Source organism: Serinus canaria, chromosome 2 (assembly GCF_022539315.1).
Source record: "Serinus canaria isolate serCan28SL12 chromosome 2, serCan2020, whole genome shotgun sequence".
Taxonomy (NCBI): domain Eukaryota; kingdom Metazoa; phylum Chordata; class Aves; order Passeriformes; family Fringillidae; genus Serinus; species Serinus canaria.
Window position 1 is genome coordinate 42,536,059 of NC_066315.1, and position 13,867 is coordinate 42,549,925.

Genomic DNA, 13,867 nt, shown 5'->3' on the forward strand with positions numbered 1-13,867 from the left:
TTTGACGGCAGCTGGTGCGGCAGGGTGTTGCTGGCCGCCCCTAAATCCCATTCCACAGTTCCCTCCCAAAGCGAGGGCAGAAAGGGGTTTGTCTGGAGGTGGGTGAAAGAATCCCTGAGTCTTCTAAAAGGAACAGGTGCTTTCTCAGGAAAACATTTCTCAGAGCCCAGAAATCAGCTGTACCTCCACTCTTAGGGCTACCTTTCCATCCAGGTTTCAGCGTGCAGGCACCATTTATCTCGTCATTTAACTGGAGTTCTTGCCAAACCTAGGCTGCTCAGTGGGCTTAGCACATTCCCAGAAGCAGCGTCACAGATCCTGCCCTGTCCAACCTGTGTGACCAACTACAGCCAAGGATCATCCTACAGCCTGCAGGATGGGTTTGCCAGGGACACGAGCTCTGGAATAACAGCAGGACACTCCAGCTGCTTTACCACCATTTGCTCATTGTTCTAGGATTCAGAGTCACATAACGTAAAAACCCAAATGCACCTCTTTGGTTCTTTTTCTCACAAAGATATTGAAGAATTACAGTATCTTTGATTTTTGGATAAAGGAGAACGAGAAACCAGCTGCTGCCTTGTGAACCATCTGTAAGCATCTTTTCACAATCTGCTCATTTTCGGAGTGGAGGCAATTTTCTCTTTTTGATGACAACACATTATTAAAGCTGATTTAATGATGATCTTGGTAGATCAGTTCAGTTATTTCTAGCACATGAAGACAAAGCCTTTCATCCCTCCTGATTGCCTGACTGTTGCATGTAATTTATTTCTTTTGTACGATTTCCATTCATGTGGCATATTTTTCTTCTCCCATCCAAATGTATTTAAGGCCCTTGGTCCAACTGACTGCATTGGTAAGTCACCTGAATCTCCTCAGGTGTCCATTTAAAATGACAAGTGAGCTGGATTGCTTACCCCACAGAAAAATATTTTTATACAATCAAACGTGAACATTTTGAAATAGAAAGTAAAATGTCAACCAGTCCTACACGAGTGACTAAAATTTAATGTATGCAAAGGTAGCAAACCTCCCTTCTATATCATCTACTTCTATAAAAACAGAAATACAAGACTGTTTTCTTTCTGCACCATTTCCAAGAGCTGGGCTGTTGCACGAACTGCTTTTCTTGTGACTATTATAGGCAGGCTAAAATCATGATGGCAGCATAAGTGATATGGGCTAAAAATCCCCCAGCTGGTTCAAAGTCCAGGACACTGCTCCAAAATCAGATGGACCAGAAATCAGATTCCCCTCCAGGCCTGCCCAGTGGCTGTGTTTCATTGGTTCTTCTGCTTCAACCCAGGGGACCCACCTTAGATCCACTAGTTTAACTTCTTGTTTCCCTAAGCCTTCTCCTTTGGCTTTTCTTTAGTTTCTTCCTCAGCCTGGTCCCCCCTTTTATAGTTCTTTTCTCCTGACCCTCCATCCCTTCCTCACTCCCAAGGCATAGATTAAGCTAGGTGCCATTTCCCCAGCCTGTAACACACACACACACACCTCTCCATCATTTTCCTTGCTGCAGCACCTTTTCCTTCTCCCCCTTCAAATATCCTTGTTCAAATGCACTTAGTGTAACTAACTGTATTGATTTGTTTTGCTTGGACAGAATCTACCCCAGGTGTCCATTTAAAATGACAAATGAGCTGCATTGCCAACAGTCTCAAGGAAAAATTTATTACATTTGCTGCCATGTGGAGCAGCATGAACATGTGGAGTGAAAATACAATGACTGATATTGGCAGATTCTTATATGAATACCAGTGTCTATGATCAATAGCAAGTCTCTAGAAATGAAAACATTATGGATATGAAAATAAAGTCTTTGTTACAGACACATTTCTGCAATGCATTTATGGTATCATGCTTACACAGGACCCACGGCAGATACTGCCCCATTTCCCTATGGAGTGACAGCAGCAACATCAGGAGAGGGGATGGATGATTACACATCCCAAGACACCATGGAACTGCATCTGTTCCTTGTGTAACGCTGGAACATCAAGAGGCCTCCAAATATCCTCTGACAAGACAGCACAGAGTGAAATGGGGAGAAATCTTTATGTAAAAAATGGAGGTAAGAAGGCACAGGTGGCTGCAAGAAGAGAAGTTTGCTTTCTTGCATGGTAATTTGCCAGTTCATAGGAATAAGACCCATCCCTCATTTCTGTGCAGTCTTTGCAAGGTCTAGTAAACAGAAGGCTTCTCCTCTTCATCCTATGCTTTTTGCACCATTTGCATTGCTTTTTGCACAGCCTTTTCCACCATTTGCTTTGTCAGCAGGTTGGTGTGATGCCCTTCCCCTCAGCTCATCACTTCCATCAATCTTCCTGGATACTTTCCTCCTGGGACTTTTCCTCAGTGTTGACAAAGAGCCTTCATTCACAATTTTTGCTCCCAAAGACTTCCTACCTTTATGTTCACCTCTTCAACTCAAGATCACCTGTGAAAAATGGCAATGCAGGCAGAGCTCTAAAGAATTTGGAGCCCTCTGGGCCAGCATGAGTCAGGACATTAAAATTAGGCCTTTTTTTGTGACTAGCATGTTATTCCAAGACAAAAAGCACTTCTTCTTCTTGGTTCAGACAAACATTCTACATATTGTGCATCCAAAGCATTGCAACAAAATTGGTGAAGGGTCTGGAAGCACAAGTCCTGTGAGGAGCAGCTGAGGGAGCTGGGGTTGTTTAACCTGGAGAAAAAGAGGGTGAGACATTATCACTGTCTGGAACTACCTGAAAGGAGGGTGTAGCCCTCCTTCTCCCAAGGAACAAGTGATAGGACAAGAGGAAATGATCTCAAGTTGTGCCAGGGCAGGTTTAGATAGGATAACAGGAAAAATTCCTTCATTGAAATGGCTGTCAAGCATTGGAACAGGCTGCACAGGGTTGAGTCACCATCCCTGGAGGTATTTAAAAAACCTGTAGATGCGGTGCTTAGGGACATGGTTTAGTGGTGGATGTGGCAGTGCTGGGTTAACAGTGGGACTCAATGACATTATCCAACCTGAGTGATTCTATGATTAAGCAGCATACTGTGTGAATTGTCAAATTTAGGAAGATAGCTCTCCAGGCTTTCAAGCAAGGAAGTCACAAACCACATGTGGACTCTGCATTTAGAAGAATGTTAGATGTGATTCTTTTCAGAGATCATGAATGCAGTTTTTTTTGTTTTACACCATTGCAAAACTGATTTTTAATAGTCTTAAAGCATCTGCTGCCCTACAGTTTTCTGTCATTACTGACAAGCTCCACCACCACACCCCCGTAAAGTAAATTCGTAGCTATGGCATGAGAAATTCAGTTTGTGTAGTGCTCACACATTCTCATACATTTCTCATGAGATATTCTCATTGTTTTGAGTAATGGCTGGATACAGACATTGCCTTGTCTTTTTCAGCATTTCACTGATGGCTTCTTTGAAATACCTGAGACAGCTATTTGTTGGTTTATGCTTTTATTCCTTCACTGGAGTACTAAAGCTAATGATGTGTTCTCAGATTTAGTTTCTGAATCTTCTGCCTCATACATGACTCTATACTGTAGGAACACTTTTCTGGTCCACATCATCTTGGGAGGCCTTGAAACAAAAAAATATTTCGTACTCAGGCTGAAGCAAAATATTTTCTAATTTATTTATTTTTCCTCCTGAGGGCTTATAGCTTTATACCCTTGCCTCTCTTGCCCCAAGAATCAAGAGCTGCTTCAATCAATCAAAAACCTCAGGAACAGCCTTCATCACATGGTTATGAGCCAGCACAAGCTGTAGGCACGTAATTAGGGCAGCAGATTGCTGGGGCAGCAGAAAAAGACAGCCCCTTTGTCTATTTTGCTATGCCCGAGCTTTAGCGAGCCAAATGAGCTGCTGTGGCAGGAGAGGGTGTGAGCCAGCCCCACTGTGCTGCCGAAAGAAAGGATTGCTGCTTTCCAGGAGTAACAGTGGCTGCTCCCATCCCTTTCCTCCCTGCCCCTCAGCTGCAAACCAAGCAAGCTCATGGAGCTTTTCAGCAAACTCCTCCCGTTTCTTTTTAGCCATGCCTGAGAATTTATATGTTATGTCCTGACTTATATATCCCATTGTCATAAAACCAGACACAGGATCTGACAAAGAAACACCATTTTCTTGCAAGAAATTCATTATTGGACTCGATGACATGCACAACCTCCAGTGAATGGGGATAAATTTACAGAAATTACTCCTTAGGATTTAATCCTTTAAAAACTGCTATGTGAAAAACTGCTCAACACAGAAGATTTCTGTGCAGTTGACAACTCTAAATGAATGTTTCACTTTCCATGGCCCAGAAGTAATTGCTGACAAATTGCTGGTTCAGGAGAAGAGATTCACTCTCTATGTTTTCAAAAAGGATGAAGTAGTCCTTGTAGCAACATTTCAGTCACCTTTTCGTGCTCTTCCAGGAATGGATCAAATCAGCTGAATACTTCTAAAATTCCTACATTAAATCCTTTCCATTGCATCTCCATACAGCTCAGGTTATCTCTTTGAGTAGATCTGTAGATGAAAAAAGTTTTATTACACCTCTTTCCAAGTTCACCTGCCAGTACTGTTATTCACTTGTTGCTTTTTTTCCCTAAATCCAAGCTAATACAACAAGTTCTTTTTTCACTTTCCATTCACCGGCATTAAACTGCAGTTGTTTGGGACCCTTCACAGGTTCAGAAATGCAACTGTAGCCATTAAAATCAGTTGTACAGAACAAGAAGCCTGTGGGAGAAAACAAGCAGCACACAGAAGAGTAGAATGATCCCTATAATAGTGATTCTAACAACCATTCCTAATTTGCAGACTCACCCTTGTGTAGTTCCTGCTCAAAAATAGCCTGCAGTAAGCAGCTGGTTTTCTCACTAACTGAACAAATACAGAGACACCTAATTAAATGCCTGGTGTGATTCCAACAGATTGAAAAGCTTTTTCTTATCCAGTATGGGGGAAGAGAACTTGCTAAATAGAGTGCAAGGCTGGGTTTGGTGGAGGGCAGGAAGTGCACATTGATTGGGATGTTCCTACAGCCTTGAGTGTGTTTTATTATCTTCATTCACTTTAACAATATCATCTCTTGAGTTCATGGTAGTAATAGTAAATAATGCACCTGACATGAAAAATGCATCCAGTTTTTGGTATGTCTGTGAATTTTCCTTTTTTTTTTTTTTTCATTCCTTTTCTCTCCATTCTGGTGCCCTGACTCTTTATGACCTGCAGAAGGGCACATCCCACACACCATTTTAGCATTGACTGATGGCTTTGTGAACCTTCCAGGGAGTGCTCAGGCGGGTTTGTGCCTTGACTCAGCCCTGGGTGAAAGTGAGTGCCAGAAACAATCTAACATCTATGACAGAGGTCCTGCCTGCAACTCCAGTCTGTTATGGTGGTCCTGAGCAGTCAGGCCTGCCTGCCAGGATTTGTTGTGCATGCACAGTAAAGCCAGGCTCGTAAAGGCAGCTGCTGCGTTGGCCAGCCCTTCATGAGACTCCTGTCTCTGTCAAACACTGAAGTTACTTGCTCGGCCATATCAGTCCTATAAGCACAAAATAAGAAGGGTGATAATTTCATATGGGTGCTTTGAAAGTTGGTGTCAGTTTGCCCAAGTGTTTTTTTTTCTTTGCCTCCCCCAGTCAGGTTTCCTGATGGTATCCTGTCCCATGATTCTTCCTCCAAAGCCAAATGCACTGGGCCCCTCAGCATGGCAGTCATCCTGCACTCCTGCACCACCTTACCTGTCTTGCTTTGCTCCTCACTCAGGCTTCTTCAGCTCTTCCCACTGGTTTTGCTGTTCTGGTTTCCTCCTCAAATGACTCACACAAGTAAGACCTCTCTCCAACGTGTTCCTACCTACGCACCAAAAAAATCCTCTCCTTAATAAAGCATATGCGTGCACTGAATAATCTGTGCCAATAGACAGGGTGCCCTTCTCTGATCTTCCCCCAGTCATGGTCTGTCCAGAGAGGTCTCTGAGGGAGGGATTATCTCTGAAGTGGCAGAGGCACGCTGCCAAGAATGGTGGAGCCCTCATCCGGCCAGCGTACAGGATAGAACTGTGACAGAATGCATTAATCACCCTAAACCTGAAACGGGGCTCCATGAAACCACACATGCTCTTAGTCCAGCTGACTTTGATTAAGATCCACGAGCACAAAAGCTGACCTCCCTGGGGTCGCTTCACATCAGTGCAAACAATTATCACCCTCAGGAAAACAAATCACTTCTCTATGGTTTCCAATCTATTTCACTTGCCAAGAACAGATTAGCTTCATTTTGCACACCATGTGTACAGCTTTTTACATAAACCTGTACATGCAAGATTTTACATGGGGGAGGCTGCTGGACAGGCATTTTCATTTTGACTTTTATCTGCTGAGCAAGGTTATCTGTGTTTTGGGAGTGTGCCTCTGCATACTTTACTACTGTATTTTTCAGTTTGCTTCTCTTTCTTCACACAGTAATTTAACCCCACCTTCCAGGACTAAAAGAAAAGAACCAACAGATGTTCGAGATCAGACAGAAGGTGGATGTGCCTTCTTTTTAAGCATCAGTAGGAGCAGATGTTGATGAGAAGGCTGTTGAGACAGGGCTACCACAAGTGGATAATTCCTCTGAAATACCCTCTCAATTGCTGCCATCTCAGGCCTTAGAGACTCCTTGAGCCAGATGTTATATCTGGTCTAATAGCACCTCACAGACCTCTCTGCCTCTGAATGTATTTGATGGCTTTTGGAGAGAATGCTTGTGCAGCAGGCGAATCCACAAGGTGCCTGGCTGTTTCTTAAAGGTTCAAATGGAGCTTGAATGCCAGAAAGGATCTGGTTTAAACAGCCTGGCTCTCTCAGCAAGCTCTAGACTTGCACAGAGAAACATGTTCAAAAATTTATTTTTTTTAATTATCTGAGACTTGCTTAATTCTTTCATAAATGTAGATGCTTATCCAGTTTTATAACTGTTGGGGCTTTTTTGGGGGTATATTTATGTTTGCCCACTGCTTATGATAGGTTATTAGTTTTAGTGTAGAGATGAAAAATGAAAACATGAATTGCTGCAATGACACTGCTTTAAATTCTGAAGTCTGTTTGTGAAAGCCCAAGTAAGACTAGAAAAGCCTGTACACTAATAATTTGATAATGAACTTTAACCCCCCCCCTCACAGATTATATGGAGGAGCCTGGTCAGAGAACACAAGACTACAGAAAATCTCAGTGTGTGTATGTGGCCTTTGCTGTGTGTGAAATGTCTTTTCATGGGGTCTATACAGCAGCAAAAAGAGCTTAATTGGAGTGTGATGGGCTACAGAGGGTTTTTGCTGGCTCCCTGCACAAACTGGATTTCATCAGTACTAAACTGTCTCAAAATCAGTTTGATTACATGGATCATCACTTTTACAGCCATACCTGGGCAGAGCTTTCTGACCCAAATGTGAATTTCAAACTTCACGTCTTTTTAGGAGTCTGACTGTCAGCACTCGCCCTGGGCCTGGTGTGTGACCCACATGCCACCTCCTGCAGGTCCCTCTGACCACTCCTTCATATTTCTAGCAGACTTTAATTTAAAAAAGGTATAACTTTACTAGACTTTTGGACAATAAAACACATGAGAAAACCATGTGAATTAGGGGATCTCAGGGTCAGAATTTAACAACCAACGAGAGCTAAAGTCTCAGCCTATACAATCTGAGAAACAAAAGACCCACATTTGCATTAAATTATATACATTTGCATGATTCTGCCCAGACTTTTAGAACAACCTGATCTTATGAGGAAATTGCATCTGTTCCTGAACACAGTTATAAGAAAAATCTAGCAAGAGAACTAGGCAGTTAGTGCCACCTCATCCTAGTAACAAACCAAAAAATAAAGTGAAGGAAAGTTCAAACATTCAAGCAAACCCACAATGTTTCTATTCTGGTCTCCTTCAGAAAAGAGGCTTGCTGCTGTCACCTGGGAAGGGTGAAATATTAAGAAACATGACACCTACTGCTGTCATGTGTGCCTGCAGTGATCATCCGCAGTTATGCCACTATTCACCGAAGGTGACAGACTGGAAACTAAGGAACTGCTCAAATGAGAAGTGCTCTCCTGAATTGCCAGACTCCCAGTGAAATACATTGAGTTAGACTCAATGGCAGCTTGCAGAAATGAGGCCAGTGGGAGCTTTCCACTTCTGACACAATACGCGTGTTTATTGAAGAAGCAAGTGGGAGTAGAAGCAATACAGCATGCCCAGGGCAGAGAAAAGCATGTTTGTGCTCAGCACATCAGACAGATCACCAAATAATTGTTCTGTGAAGATCTGACCTCTGTACTGCTGCCAAGGGCATGGAAACATGGTATTATGAGAAGCAGCTCTCATTATGCACCTCATATTTCTATAAGATGAAAATGACAGAAAATGCACAGCAAATTTGTTGCTCTCAGTTCTTTCAGCTGTTTTCACTCCACTTCCCAACACCTGTCTCATCCCTGTTACCTACAGACATCCCAACACTTTCCAAGTCACTAGCAATTTTGCCTCATTTAGATATGGGTATATGAAACAGAAAACCCAGTCATGAAAGAATGTAATATTTTCTAAAACTTCTGTTAGAGTTGTTTACAGTTACCCCTGTTTTCTAGAGCAAATGCAGTTGATTTCTAGGAACTGACAGCCCAGGCAAACTGGTCTGTTGACACCATGGGATATTCATTCTTTTGAAGTTAAATTCTCTATTGATTCAACTCTACTCATTTTATTGAATTCTGTAGTCATAAATTTTACAAAGCTAAACTTCACAAACAAAATTCTCCCATTCTCTGCAGATTTTTTTCATACACAGAAGGTAACAGTGTGAACTAATTAGCTTATACAACAAATTCATATAACTCTTTTTCTTTACTGATAGTTAAAGTTGCTTCTGGATACATTCTCTCCCTAAGGCTGGAAATGAAGCACAAAAGAAGAGCCTCATGTATTTTTCTTTTCACTTGTAATAAAAATGACATCGAGGTCTCTTCATAAAATGAAAATTTCATTACTGCCTACTGCTTTCTGCAGAGATTTTTAAAATCCTCTTCACCTAAAAGTATTTTTAAAAATCAGTCTGCTGCTAGGAGGTGAAAATTTCTCAATAGGATTGGCATTTTTTTCATCAAAATTTTCATTCCAAATCAAAAATATGCTTTACAGCAAAAATGACATTAAATCAGCCTACAGTCACAATGGTGAAAATGCAAGAATGGGCTGAGTTCAACAGGAAAGACTGAAAGTGCTTCCCCAGCCCTCCCCTCACAGTAATTAATTGCCTGTCGGTCCCAACATTGTTGTAGGAAATGGAAAGTGTCCATGTCAATCCTCACTGAAAGAGACAATGACTGGGTCTGGGTCTCGCATGCCATGGAAGAGAGCTTTCAGCAGACATTACTTTTGGCAAAAAAAGGATAAAACACCTGCCAGCTGCTTAGCTTCAAAGGGTGATTTTCCTTTGCCAGTTCCCAAAAAATACCTTGATACCCATTTGAGGGAAAGGAGGACAAGCTGCCCATCATGAATGGAACTCTGTGACACAAAGTTTGGCTCTTCCCTCCTGGAGACAAACAGGAACTAAGACTTACTCCTCTCTATTTTCCTCTCTGTTTTCTGTGGCTGTAATTTCTAAGGAGGATATAATGGAATTGCCTGTTTGGAGGCACTTCTCTTTCTCCAGGCACAATCTAGAGAGCCACAGGGATTAGCTGATGGCTGCGCTCTTCATCAGGAGATAAATGTGTGGGAGATACCTATTTTCTCTGCTAGGTCCGGACTTCTACTCTTAACCACTGACTGAGTAAGGACAGCAAAGGTTCCACCACAGTATCTTGTCTCTGGATACAGGTAGAAAGGAAATAGCTATGGCAAAACCTCATTTCCTTCCCAGGGTTTGTGGTCAAGGCTCTTGGGTTAGACTGGTTTTGTCAGCTAATCCCACCCTGAAAGGCAATATAATGTGGTCTGAGCAAAGAGGAAAAAACACCTATTTTAAAAAAAGTGAACAAGATTTTGTCTCCTAAAAAATACAAGCATTTCTTCCCAGGATCTCTTTATGAATGCATTAGCTTTATATCTAGACCTTCGTACTAGAGAACATGCAGCCAGGACAGAGCTGTGCCTTTGTGAACACCTGGGGGACGAGTTATTTTATAGTCTTCATAACTCAGAAGAGTTTTAAAATGGTAGCTCCAGCTTGCTTAGAATACAGCCAAGCTATCTACAACACTGCCTGCATGGTGACCTGCCAGGCTGGGGATGGAAATGAGGGGGAGAAAAAAGGTTAATGTATTCAAGGGGGGAAGAACAAACACAGGTAGGATGGTGAGCCAAGCTAAGAAACACAAAGATTTTGCTTTTTTCCAGGTAGTTTCCTTGCTGGTTTTAGAATGTTATTTAGACTGAGATGTTTGGGTCAGTTTGAAAAAAACCAAATTTCTTTGTTTATTCCCAACAGGTGAAAGATCTGCCACATCTTGCATTGAACCACTGGTGGGCTCTAATTCACCTGGTGAAACCTGCTCTCAGATGCACAAATACTGAGAAACTCATGAGACCATATTCACATACAAAAAGGATCCCAGAACATTTTCCCACAGCTCTTGGAAGCTTCTGTTCATTTCATGTCAGTGGCACTTTAAAATATAAAACCTACCCCTTCTAGGAAGAAAAAGAAGATTTAGATCAGAGCAGGGCCTGTTATGCAATACAACATTGCATTAGCACAGACACAACTACTTAAGGTTTGGCAGCTTGTGATTAATACCAAGCTTAGTCCACCTCCCAAGAAAGATATTTTCCAGTGCACGTGCTGTGGATTGCATCTTCTCATCCTAGGCTCTCAGATGTAGTAAACAAACAGGAATGAACCCAGAAGGGGAAGAAAGGTCCCAGTTTTTCCTTACTTTTGAATGGACCAATTCTATGGGACTAGGTAACTTCCTGATATCCTTTAATTTGAGGTCTTTTTTTACAGTTTTGAGAGTAGCACTGTGACACATTTGAAACATCCATTCTCTCATGCCCAACTGGCTTAGTAACCATAATAACCTTGTTCCACTGAGGTGCAGGAAAAATATATAAAAGCTGCAATTTCTCTGATTACACACCCCTACTGTGAAAATAGTGAAAAGACCAAAGTCTTCCATAGGAAAAAAAAAAAAAAAAAAAAGAAAAGCAGCTAAATTTTAAATTTTCTGTATTGCTGCTGCTCACAGAAATTTCCTTCTGACAAGCAGAATTGAGCAATGTGCTCCACAGGAAAAGATAACAAAGAATCGATGTCTAAACAATTTCAGGATCATCTCTGAATTTGATGTCCAGCAGATTAGTTTATATCATAATGGTTCCTCAGTCCTATTTTAAGCATCTTAGAGAAGAACACTTTGTAACACAGTTAAAACGCTTCCTTGTCGACAGAAATCAATATCCAACCAGGCAGCAATCACCTCTCCCAAATTTTGTTAATGCTCACTATGGGAGCACTCAAAATATTAATCCCAGGGAACCCACTGCAAAATTGAGCAAGTTTTAAATAATCCAGCATGGTAAAAGAAGCTTCTAACAATTCATTGAGGGAAAATAAGGTTACCTCTTCCTGGGACGAGCCTGGGAAAAGGAGATTGCTGGTTCTTCCTTCCTTCACACAGACTAACTAGTTCTGGGTGGCTGTGCCTGTTTGACTTGGTCTTGAGACAAGGCAACTCTCAACACCTCTCGGAAATATAAGAGAATAGTTCATATATATCTCATACATATATTCACACATACACACACACATTTAAGTATACATATATATATGTCTATTCTTCACAAACATATATATATATATATATATATGTGTATATATATATATATATATATATTCCTGTGTACATCGGGTATCCTCACCTGTGTTTTTGGAGTAGGGCTCCTAGAACAGTGGTGTGCTTGATTCCATGCATGGCACATAAATCTTCATTGTAGTGGCTGGACATATTGACACATTAACAGTACAGCTACAGACACCTTAAATGACAGCCAATACCAAGAAGCAGACACTGACAAGCTGAGTATTGCACACAGCTCTCTTGGATTGAATCATCTTTGAATTGATTTCACGCTTCATTATACTCATTCTTCTTAACATTTGCTTAAGTCCACTTTGGTTCTACTTAAAACTTTCTGATCCTTCCATCAGGGACCCTCATCAGCTGGATTTTTCAATTCAGAGCAGCTCCAGCTATCTCTGTTACACTCTGCAGATCTGCATTCCAACTTACCTCTATTCTCATGTCCCTGGGGTTCATTCAATGCACTCCTCTTGCCCAGCTATCCATAAGGATAGCTGGACCTACAACAACCTAGTACAGTTGTATTTCTGCCTTCCTTGCATCCCATACAGCAAAACACAATGTCTTTAGCTATTTGGAAAAATCCTCCCTCTCTTTCCTAATGCACCTGAGTGGGGCACTAGCTGACTGTCAGACAGTTTCCCAGTCTCAGCAAAAGCCAATACAGAAAAGAAAAATGAAGGCAAACTGGAAGAGAGGGATCTGGTCAAGCTCACAACAGCTTGAAGAAGAATGGAAGAAATTATCAGCTTTGTTGATGTAACAGACCAAAAACTATTCATCTTGCATGGCCTTTGAACAGCAAAGTGTTCACAAGGGGAATGCTTCTCATTTCTCTCCCTCTCTAAACTGGAATGGATGGGGCATTCTCCTGCAAACATTGTGGGAATAAAAATGGGATTCTCCTGTTCTGATCAGCCAAGTACATTTTTATCTGTGGTGGCAGAAAAAATTAAATGCTGGAAAAAGTATTGCACAAACTGCAACTTAGGAGGCTTCACAATCACTCTTGTTTATTGCAGATTGTTTTAAAGGATCCAGTGGATCACTGGTATCATAGATGAAATGGGGAATAAAAGGGATGATTGCGTCACATGCTTGAAAGATAAAAGGTGCATAGATTTACCTACTTGATGTTCCAGGACAGGCACTGAGAAATTTTGTACTGCCTAATTTAGAAACAGATAGACTCTGGTCTTTTTTCACAATTGTAAGGGTGATTAAATTCTGAGCTAATTAAACTGCATAGTAATTACCTTGCTTGTTTTAATGTGTCCTCTAAAAATGGTACCCTTGCATTTGTCATACTAGTGAGTGCTTATAAAATGCTTCTCTTTTTTGCTGCTGCTGTTCAGAGGGAACTCCTGGGGGTTCCAACACTAGCATCCTTTGCTGCTCAGACCCATTTCTCCTGGGAGCCAGCTGACCCTGGGCAGCAGAGAAGCTGCAAACATCACTCAGGAATGGAGAAACTCCCAGAAAACCTGAAGAGAAGGAAGTTAGTGACCAAATAAAATTCTCCTTTCAGCTGGTGAATTTGGAAACAGCAAGAGCAGAGTATTGTCTCCATGAGGAGGCAACTGTGTGTGTCCTGGTGGAAGGTCAGCTTGTGCCTTTGGCTGCCTGGCCCATGCAGCTGCATGGCTCATGTGGGGCTGTTTGGATGGCTCCACTGGCTGTCACACCCTGTGCCTGGAGCAGAGTGTCTGAGCAAGGAGGACCATGGCTTGTCCCTGTCCTCCTCCTTGCCATCTTTGGCCCAGCTGATGACCACAGGGCTGGGAGGGCAGAAAGGAAGAATACCAGGCACTTCCAGTGGTCACCCCCTGTCTCCTCTCACAGGGAAATGAGTAAGAGTGTTTTCACACTCTCCCCTGCTTATATCTTTGCTTGCATTTCCTCTGCGAGTCATCCCACACATAACCAGCTCTTCCTCGGGCAACACTACCCTGCCTTCAGTGGGAGTTTGAGTGGAAATGGAGTAACAATCCACATTTGGGTTATAGTTGTGGGAAAACAACTTC

The 13,867-nt window shown here is 42.0% G+C and overlaps 1 long non-coding RNA gene across 1 annotated transcript; it reads right to left on the reverse strand.

The window, feature by feature from the left end:
* Positions 1–4,321: 4,321 nt before the first annotated feature.
* Positions 4,322–11,667, reverse strand: LOC127059294 (uncharacterized). The gene is made up of 3 exons (XR_007776961.1): positions 11,603–11,667; positions 5,739–5,853; positions 4,322–4,515 (listed from the first exon to the last, which is right to left on the reverse strand). It is a non-coding gene; the product is annotated as an uncharacterized LOC127059294 (long non-coding RNA).
* Between the last annotated feature and the right edge of the window lie 2,200 nt (positions 11,668–13,867).